Raw genomic sequence first — 10,738 nt, forward strand, 5'->3', positions numbered from 1 at the left:
CTTGATCCTAATGATATATAAACACTGTAAAACCCAAAAAGTTAAGGCAACTCAAACTGTTTGAGAAAATCAATTGCAACAAACAATTTAGGTTCAAAAGCTAATCCTAATGAGTATTGTGAACTTAATATATTTCAGTAAATGAAGCAATTTGAGCACAGTAAATGAAGAAAACCCAAACCAGCTGAGTACTGTAAAACCCCAAAAAAGAGTTAAACTATTTAAATGAGTAGAAATGACTTTCAGTCAATGTTGAGTTAATTACACTCATTTCATTTGTTAAAGTTGACTGTTGGGTTTTACAGTGTAGTTATACCCTGCCTAATAATAATAAAAATAATAATAATAACGATGATGATGATAATAATAATAATAATAATAATAATAATAATAATAATAATAATAATAATACAGGTGTACTGTCTGAGTTTCCAGGCTCTATTTTGACGATCTAGGTGCAAAGTCCAAAGCGCAGGGTGCAAAAGCATTAAGGCGCATGGTCTAACAGGGTTGAGCTTATTCTCTTAATGAGTTATAGGTGTGTTTTGACAATAAACCAATCAGAGTCTCATCTCCCATTCCCTTTAAGAGTCAGTTGCGTCGTGCCATATCACATTTGCTTTTTACATGGCGGACTTTGTAAGTGAAAAAACTGAACGCTTCACTAGCAAGAAATCAGTTAAACAAATCAGCCGCGTGAGAATGAGCCTCCTTATTCTTTACTTTCACTAAGGAAACGTGTTGTACGCACAGACATCTATTAGCCTACATAATTAAATTTGTTTGTTTAGCGCAAAGGTTTGTTTCAAAACTATTTCTAAATTCAGCTCTACTTTCCATCAAATAAATAAATGAACAATAAAAACAAAGTTATTTCCAAATACACATGCTTTGCCCCATATGGTTCAAAACCTGACAGATGGGCAAATCTAAGCTTGTTTTTAATAAAACAAATATGAATAAGCATATAATAAATAATTCTACCACTATTTATAACATTATATAAAAGCAAATTGTCATGATTAAACTGAAAAAGCCCCCTGAGTTAAAGGCAAGAAAGAATGGTTTTTAAAGTTATGTAGAAAACAAAATTTTTTGTAATATTTTAATCCTTTAATTCTTTTTCATTTTGAAGATATTTGTGTATTGCTCTACATCCTGTGTGTATTAAGCAATGTGTAAGGGATGCGCACAACTAATGCGCTCTGCGCTGGACTTTAGACCTGCTTTGATCTGGTCGATTGTGCAGTCTATTTCAGTTCCTCAGAATAGCAAGGCGCCTCAACACACCTCCTTTTTTAGAACAGAACACCTATCGGCGCACATATGAGTGCAAATGCATTTGGTATTTAAACAGCGTAGTGCAAAACGTCAAAATTATTCTTGCGTCAGGCTGAAACTAGCAAACAACACTTGCGCCGCATTGCGCCGGGTGTATGATAGGGCACTACATGTTTTAGGAGATTAAGGAGAATTAGCTTCCCAAAAACACCATTAAATAAGCAGACATGGTAACACTGCAGCTGAGAAGCAAATACAAAAGAAATAAGAAAGTCTTATAAGAAACAAGAAAAGCATAAAATAAGTTATAAATGATTGATAATTGTTTTATAAACATACCAACTAATTATACATAAAAATGAATAATGCATGCATATGTACAATAATAAATGTCTGGATAGAAATCTAATCAGTATAATGACAATAATTTGATGATTTAATAATATTTTAATGAATTGGTGTAGGCGGTTCATTCCACTGTGGCGACCCCGGATTAATAAAGGGACTAAGCCGACAAGAAAATGAATGAATGAATGAATGAATGAATGAATGAATGAATGAATGAATGAATTGGTGTACAATGAGTAGCCCTAAAACCAGATCAGACCAAAACAACCAAATCTTTTATCTGAATAGTGATTCTTTTTTAGTTCATTTTTCAGAACTTATTTTAAATTTAAAAACTTTTTATTATTAACATGATTTTTTTTCTTTAGTAAAAGTTTTTAAGCTTAAACGAAAAAACTTGACATACTTTTTAACAGTATAAAGTAAGCGAAATCCAGGTCTTCACAGTGAGTTCATTCAGGGTGTCTAAAAGAGTGCCTTTCTGAATGCTTTTCAATGACATTTTGACAAGCTGAAAGCCTTTCAGAAAAGAAAACCTACAACTATCAAGGATGAATGCTTCAGTTATGAATTATCAAAAGCTAAACTGGTAATGGATAATTAAGTCTGACTTTCTGACCACTTGTCTTACATATAAAGTACGTCATTCTTCATTTTGTAGCACAATGTCTGAGAAAACAATGTCAGTCTGATTGGCACGGTTTGCTGCCCATGACGTGGTGTTGAGGAAACTACCGCTGATGATTAAGGAAGGGGTTGAAATGTGCTTTATTTGCTGTCCTCCTCCCCTAGATCTTTCATGAAACAGATGCAGCTGGTATGTTTATGGGAATAAGAGAGGGAAGACAACGCTTTGTCATTTCACCTTGCACAAGTTGAGTTGTCCTACTTTTTTCCAGTGGATTGTAACACCCACAGGCATGAATCAATATCAAGGGTCTTTTCAGCCTGTGCTTTTGAAATGTTATCCTTTCATACAGCACCCAAACCTGCTTCATTATGTTTCAACAAAACAAGATTATTGCTCTTATTTTTGATGTGGAAGGAAAAGAAACAAATATTTCAGTACACTTTAAAAATGCTGGGTTTCACACAATTCCTTCATGTTGTCCAAAACAAATGGATTAAGTAAACTGTTTTTTACTAATTTAAGTAGTTTAAACAAAAATCAACTAGTGGTGTAATGGATCACAAATATCACAGTTCAGATCACTTTACGGTTTTTGAGTCACAGATTGGACCATTTTTCGGATCAGCAAAAAAAAGAGAAGACAATTGTCATTTGCATTCTATTTATACAAAAGTATTACTGCAAAAACCATTGATTTTAATAAATAGACATAGAAGCTGTAATTTTATTAAACTTAAAAATGAAGATAGAACCAGCTGAAAAAAAGGAAAACATTCAATACAAAAAATGATCTCTGCTACTGTAGCTGATAATGCTAAATATAGAAATTTAGTTCAACATATCATATTTACTTTTATTTAATGATTCAACAATTCACACATAATTAATAATAATTAATGTTTTATTATAGATGGAGCATTTTTGAAAATCTATTCAATGACATAATTTTGATGGTTTATGTCGCCACCTGTTGGTTATTGCTACAACATCCACCAGCGTCAAGTTGGTGTCAAAAGGTGATTTTAATCTTTACCAAAAACATCAGTGTTTGTATCTGAGCTATAAACAGTTCTCCCAGTACTTCGGTTTGTAATGAACGGAAAAAGTGTAAAAACTGAATCTCTCTCGATCAAACGTAGATTTAAATGCAGCACTTTGATGAATTCATAAACATATGCAAATCATTATCATTCATGTTGCAGGTTTGAATTGATATCACAATCTTTCATTGTTCAATTGTACAGATTTACACTGAATTTATTAATGCAGGCTAAACAAACAGTGACAGAGAATACCTTTAATTAATACCCTAAGAAAGCATTTAGGTCCTACCACAACCTTTTTCTGTCACTATTATATTTTACAGGGAAGCCAAAATGCTTTCATACATGTGATTTGAATGGTAAAAAAGTTATTAATCCACAGGTCACGTGTGTTTCACCCCTAAAAACAACTAAGTTGTCCTAAAAACCCTCAAGAATTGTGTTCGTTTAGCTCATTTTAAATAAGTAGTTAAAACTATCTCAGTGTTTATTTACACAGTTTTAACATTGTTTTGCTGTTAGGTGAGGTACAGTAACTTAGGGTTTTATGGCATCTGTGGTAAATTGTCATTCATTGGTTTTCTTTTCGGCTTAGTCCCTTCATTAATCTGGGGTTGCCACAGCAGAATAAACCGCTAATTTATCCAGCATATGTTTTACTTTGGGCATCTGCGTAAAACATATACATACACACTCATTCACAAGGGAAACATCCATACAAACTCATTCACACATATACACTACAGACAATTTAGCTTACTCAATTTACCTGTACAGCATGTCTTGTGGGGGAACCTGCAGCACCCTGAGGAACCCAACACAAACACAGGGAGAACATGCAACTCCACACAGAAATGCCGACTGACCCAGCCGAGGCTCGAACCTGTGACCTCTTCGTATTTCATTCATGTCGGTTTGTTATTATAGACTGGGCCAATAAAACGGTATTGGTGTTTATTGACCGAACACTGTTGTCAATACCGATAATTAGTTTTATTAAAACGTGTCTGCTGAGTGTGCACCTCAGGGTTTTGTCATCGCCACTTCAGGTCAGAATAACACATGCAGAAATTAATGCTGTATAGCTGTAGTGAAGAGAGTGTAAATGAAAAAAGGATGTAAGCATGTAGCCAGAGTGGCTTTTTGCTTTCTTTTATTGTGCGTCCCAGCCACTAGCACTCCATCTGAAAGATTTTTTAGCATGGGGGGTGATGCAGTAATTTAACTTCACAATTTATAATGTTGCAATGTGTGTTTAAATAATATTTGGTTCCTTTACTTGAAAACACAGATTTTATAATCATAACTTGTTTTGTTGATAAAGTTTGAGATTTACTGTTTCAGTATTATTGAAATTTTACAGATGTTGATCAACCTTAAAGTTTGCCTTGATTGTTCAGTTCAGTTTTACCATTGTGGACACGCTTTGTAACATTTTATTTATCACGTTTAAGAGTCTCTTTAACATGTATGTTTATTTTATTATAAGAATTAAAGGATGGGGTTTTTTGACTATTAAAAAGATTTATCTTAGTAATGCTGGCAAATTAAAATAAAGTATTTAAATACATAAAAATACTAATATTCCTCACTGGATTTAAAAATAAATAAATAAATAAATAAATAAATAAATAAATAAATAAATAAATAAATAAATAAATAAATAAATAAATAAATCTCTAATTATCGATACAGAATGAAAAAAAAAAAACAGGGGTCAGGAACCTTTATTCAGCAAAGAGCCATTTCAGATTTTTTTTTTTTTAATTAAATGCATTTTTTTGAAGAGCCATATGGGGTGTGTATAACAAAACCTTTATATATTTTTACACAAAACCTTAATTTTTGTCCATGCACAACTCAAAAATAAACAAATATGACACATCACAATGTATGAAGAAAAGACAAATTACAGATTTTTTTTTCTTTTTGTCATCGAGGTTACCATAGAAATGTAAGAAATATAACTTGCCCTTTATTGTTGTTGCGATTCAAAGTAAACCACAACACCACATAAGTGCATTGGTTGAAACGTCCTTTTATTGTAAACCGAGTTCTTATTCAGTTTGCTGTAAAAAAATACAATATAAAATTAATTGTAATTGTATTTTCAAAAGGAAACTGATTTCCAGTAACAGTTATATTTAAAATAAAATTTAAATATAATTGAATAGAGACTGTCACTTAAATATATATATATATTTATATATATATATATATATATATATATATATATTTAGGTAAAGCATAGACTGTACAATCATTTCAGACATGACAACTCTCAGAGTTACCTTTTCAAACTAGTGTTTATTGAAATGGGTGTAAAATAAGAATAAGCTGTGGTGCATGTGATCTGCAATGTATTTCTACCCTATAATCTTTGAGAAAAACCTACAAACAAATTAAGTACAAGGTTTAATTGACCAAGTAAAAAGCAATTAAATAAGCAAATTACACTTCGAAATGGGAAAAAAAAAAAAAAGAAAAAAAAAAAAAAATATATATATATATATATATATATATATATGTATTGCAAATATATTGTTTGAGCATCGGTGTTGCAATGTGTGTATCTGCAATAGTCACATCCCAGGATTATATTATTTATTAAATTTTGAAATACAAAGATAATATTTTTATTATTATTTATTCAATAAAGACCATGCTATTTTACATTTGTTTGTTCAATTTCTTTATTTGAAAAATGCTAGACTCCCCAGAAAACCATAAAGCACTGTTTATTTATTTACTTTTGCTTGTAATTTGTTATAATTTATGCTGATGTGCTTACAAAAAAAATTTGATCATCACAGTCGACCTAAATTAATTAAATCTTTTCAAATAAAGCTTCTCAAATCATCTGGTCAAATTTTATTCATTATGTATTGGGGCAAAATTAAATATCACAATGTCAGATTTTTCCAATATCATGCTAGAGATTGTGTTTAAGTTAGTCTGGAATACTTGATAATCTGCCCCATAATCATCATTTCTAATCACTTTTTTTTTCTTAGCAAGGCCATTGATATTCTGTGCTCATCTTGATCTTAGGCTTCGAGCATAACAACGAGATCCGCAGGATAAATGATCAAACAGGAGGACAGCTATTGTCCTTGAACTGCTTAATGGGCTACTAATAGCACTGAGTGTCAGGACTGATTTTACAAGAAGGTTCAGAAACAAACTTTCTGCTCTTTTTTTTTTTTTTTTTCCTTTACTGCACGGTCGTCTTCTACATATTCCCCAGCTTTCATTAGCAATTCAGGTCCTGGTGTTTGCATAATCACCTCGCCTCTGTCTTCCGCCAAGCCAATATGGAGAGACTCATTAGTGTCTTTTCAGACAGTAAAAGAAAGAGAGAAATACTGTCAGAATGAACTGATTTCCACAAGGAGGAGAGGAGGAGCACGGGTGGACTAGGATATGGATATTCTGAATTCTCGCTGCGAGATTCACAGGTTTAAAATAATAAAAACAATGGCTCTCGTTCACTAACAGTTCCAGCATAGGCTTAATGAAAAAATATGCCCTGGGCTGTTTGTGAGAATCAATGAATGTATGCTTGCGGGTACATATGGCTGCATTTTGTGTGTAAAACGAAGGCTGGATTTAATAATTGTGTATGTTTATCATAATAATACCAATATTAATAAACTTTCCACCTAATTCACAACGCGTGCATATGAAGATGAACTTGTTCTTTAACTTGTTCTTCTGTTTGGAGTCTTCACAAATGTATTATTTTGCATAATACACATTCCACAGCTCCATATAAGGGCTTTCCACAAAGCAACACTTGTCTACACAAAGACAAATATGCCACTGATATCAAAAGACAAAGACAATAAACATGAGGTTTTGCGTTTTCTAAAGACACATTTTCTCCTTAGAGTACATAAGTCAAGTCATATTGGCTTTATTGTTATTTCAGCAATATATAAGTACACAGAGGAACAAACAAACGTTCCTCCAAGACAAAGGTGCCACATCAAACAACCTAAATTGACAACAGCAAGAAGGTCGCAGGTTTGAGCACGGGCTGAGTCAGTTGGCATTTCTGTGTGGAGTTTGCATGTTCTCCTCATGTTGGCGTAGGTTTCCTCCAGGTGCTCCCAGGTTTCCCCCACAGTCCAAAGACATACACTATAGATTAATTAAATATTCTAAATTGGCCATAGAGTATGTGTATGGGTGTTTCCCAATACTGGTTTGTGGCTGGAAGGGCATCCGCTGTGTAAAACATATGCTCATTCCACTGTTCCTTCCGGCAACCCCTGATAAATAAAGGGACTAAGCTGAAGGGAAAATGAATAAATGAATGAATGAATGATCAAATAAATAAATGAATAAATAAATAAATAAATAAATAAATAAATAAATAAATAAATAAATAAATAAATAAATAAATAAATAAAACACAAATAAATAAATAAAACAAAGAAACAAAGAAACAAACAAACAAACAAACAAACACATAAATAAATAAATAAATAAATAAATAAATAAATAAATAAATAAATAAATAAATAAATAAATAAATAAATAAACATGCTTTTTAAAGCCTTGGGCATACAGAATTGTTTTGTAAGTGTGCTATAATTTGTTCTTGAGTTTGTTTTTGTACATTTAAAATACGTTTATTATGTTTGTTTGTTATGTTTACGCATGTTTAGTGAATAAGACTCAGTGTCTGTCATAGAAAAGCACATAAGAGCATGGCGAGATGAAAAAAGCAAAGCTTCATATTTTCCATGTTGAGCTTTGTACATATTACATGATATTGATTGTGCAAAAGTTTCATTGTGGCTTCGGCCCAGACTTGTGCTGGAAGCACATGAAACCCGAGCCCTAGAGATTACGGGTAAAGCCGTGAAACACAGAGCTTGCGGTAATAACATAGTATGTTGGTTTTCACATCCATAAGGGTGTTCTGTTTGGCTTCTTCGCTAAACTATTGATTGCATGTTTGTTTCATCTCCTTCCTAATTATGCCGCTTTTTAGCTCCCTCTGTTTCATCTCTGATATTTAATTCATTTGTTTTGTGCTTTCTTCCAGATTTAAAAGCCAGACCCTAACAAGAAGGCTCTTTAGTCGAACGAAAAAACAACATGGCCAAGGGGAAGATCTCTTCTCCATGTGGTAAGCACCTGTCTGATTTCCTTTATATTTGATGGCCGCACGCCATATTGTTTAGGACACAAAAAATGAGAGCAACATGCAAAACGCATTCTGAAAGCATCAATCCTCAGCAACAAACAAACTAATCAATCTATATTTAACCACATTTCCATTTTACCGAGCTTTTAAGGTCTCCGCAGACGGCGGTTTAGAGATGTATAGTCGCCGTCTAACCCCTTCACACGCATGCATAAATATACAGACGCACGCACACACTCATTACTGTATGACACAGAGTTGATATAGATTTATTTTTCCGAAAGCCGAGGAAAGCAGGGGGTTGATTGAGCAGCGGTGTAATAATGCTGGTACAGTGGAAGTGAAGAATCATGCATCAAAGAGCTTGCCATCTGTAGGAGGGCCGGAGTCCCTCAGGATGCATTAGGTCTCTGTAATGGGTTCGCCAAGGTGCTGTAATAATGGACGGATTCTAGGAACAAAGTTATTGATTATCACACAAGCAGGGCTATGCGAAATTCATAACTGAGGAATCGACTCACTTAGTTCATTTGTATGAATGTCAATTAAATTGCGCACACCTCCTTATGGGGTGTTGGATTGGAATGAATGCATTGGAATTTAATAAAAGTCATTGAAGGTAGGTTTTAATATAAGAATAGTTGTTAACACTTTGAGTAACAGTTCTCGCTATTAACTGCTGGATTATTAGCTGACATTATTAAGATGTTGGCTGTTTATTAATTGTTCGTCCATTCCGATCTATAAGATTTTATTTTATTTTTTAAATAAATTTCTTTATATTTTTTATTTATTTATGATATTATTATTATTATTATTATTATTATTATTATTGTTGTTGTTGTTGTTGTTGTTGTTGTTGTTGTTGTTGTTATTATTATTATTATTATTATTATTATTATTATTATTATTATTAATAATAATATTGTTGTTGTTGTTGTTGTTGTTGTTGTTGTTGTTGTTGTTGTTGTTGTCGTTGTTGTTGTTGTTGTCTATTATTTTTATTTCTAATATTATTATTGTTGTTGTTGTTGTTGTTGTTGTTTTTGTTGTTGTTGTTGTTGATATTATTTTATTATTATTATTATTATTATTATTATTATTATTATTATTATTATTATTATTATTATTATTATTATTGTTGTTGTTATTATTAGTGTGTTAATTGTAGTGTGTTTTGTCCTTTATTCCTCCGTTCCTTCATTCATTCAAAAAATATTTTCGTTTTAGTTAATAAATTGAAATTAATATTGTCTTTTCACAATTAAAACCAATATCACAATTATACTATAATATACCAGAGGTCACTGCAAAAACTAAAGTATTCGGTACTACAGCATTATTACCGTATTTATCAGTTTTCTATAGTTATAGCCGTAGCATACATTAACAAAGAGTTGTAAATATTTTAATATATACAGTACAGTATATTATACCCTTTACACGGTTCAACAACACTATAGTACTACTTATAAATTTCCATAGTATTTTTTATGTAGGCTGACAGGTTCTGCTCTCTTTCTCTCTTTCTTGGCTGTTGCTTTGGTGATGAGGGATTGAGACGGTCTGGACAGTGTATGCATACATACATACATGACTAATGTAAAAACACATACAGTTGAAGTCAAAATTATCAGCTCTTTAGTTGCTTATGTATTTGTTTTTCTTTTTCTTTTTTTACGCTATTTACTATAATATTTTTTTTCTTCTGGAGAAAGTCTCACTTGTATTCTATTTATAACCATTTTAAGGTCAATATTATTAGCCCCCTTAAGCAATTGTTTTGATTATCTACAGAATAAACCATCGTTACATAATGACTTGCCTAATTACCCTTGCCTACTTAACCTAGTCAAGCCTTTAAATGTAATTTGAACGATATCTAGTAAAATATAATTGACTGTTATCATGGCAAATATAAAATAAATTAGTTATTAGAAATTAGGTATTAAAACTATTTTGTTGAGGAATGTGTTAAAAAAATTCTATTAAACAGAAATTGAGGGAAAAAAATATGGGGGGTTACTAATTTAGGAGGGCTAATAATTCTGACTTCAATTGCATAATTCATGACAATTCTAGAGAACAAAAGCCGAATCCTGGAGATTTTTGGATGTTTCGAAATTCTTTTTTTGTGCAAAAAAAGAAGACGTGTTTGGAGAAAAGAGGGTGTATGGTCACCTACTAACAATAACTAAAGGAATCATATCTAAAAGTGTTACCAAATTTCTGAGTTACTCCTTTCCTTGCAACATGTTTTTCTCATCATGCATAAAT

General features: G+C 32.0%; 1 protein-coding gene across 7 annotated transcripts in view; it reads left to right on the forward strand.

The window, feature by feature from the left end:
• si:ch211-170a17.1 overlaps nucleotides 1-10,738 on the forward strand; it is an 829,907-nt gene that overhangs the window by 563,483 nt on the left and 255,686 nt on the right. For all 7 annotated transcript variants that reach the window (XR_012389966.1, XR_012389967.1, XR_012389968.1 and 4 more), the window contains one exon: nucleotides 8,360-8,443. The gene's annotated coding sequence lies outside the window, so the exon portion shown is untranslated. The remainder of the gene's footprint in view (nucleotides 1-8,359; nucleotides 8,444-10,738) is intronic.

The sequence above is a fragment of the Danio rerio genome, chromosome 14, assembly GCF_049306965.1.
Source record: "Danio rerio strain Tuebingen ecotype United States chromosome 14, GRCz12tu, whole genome shotgun sequence".
NCBI classification, from domain to species: domain Eukaryota; kingdom Metazoa; phylum Chordata; class Actinopteri; order Cypriniformes; family Danionidae; genus Danio; species Danio rerio.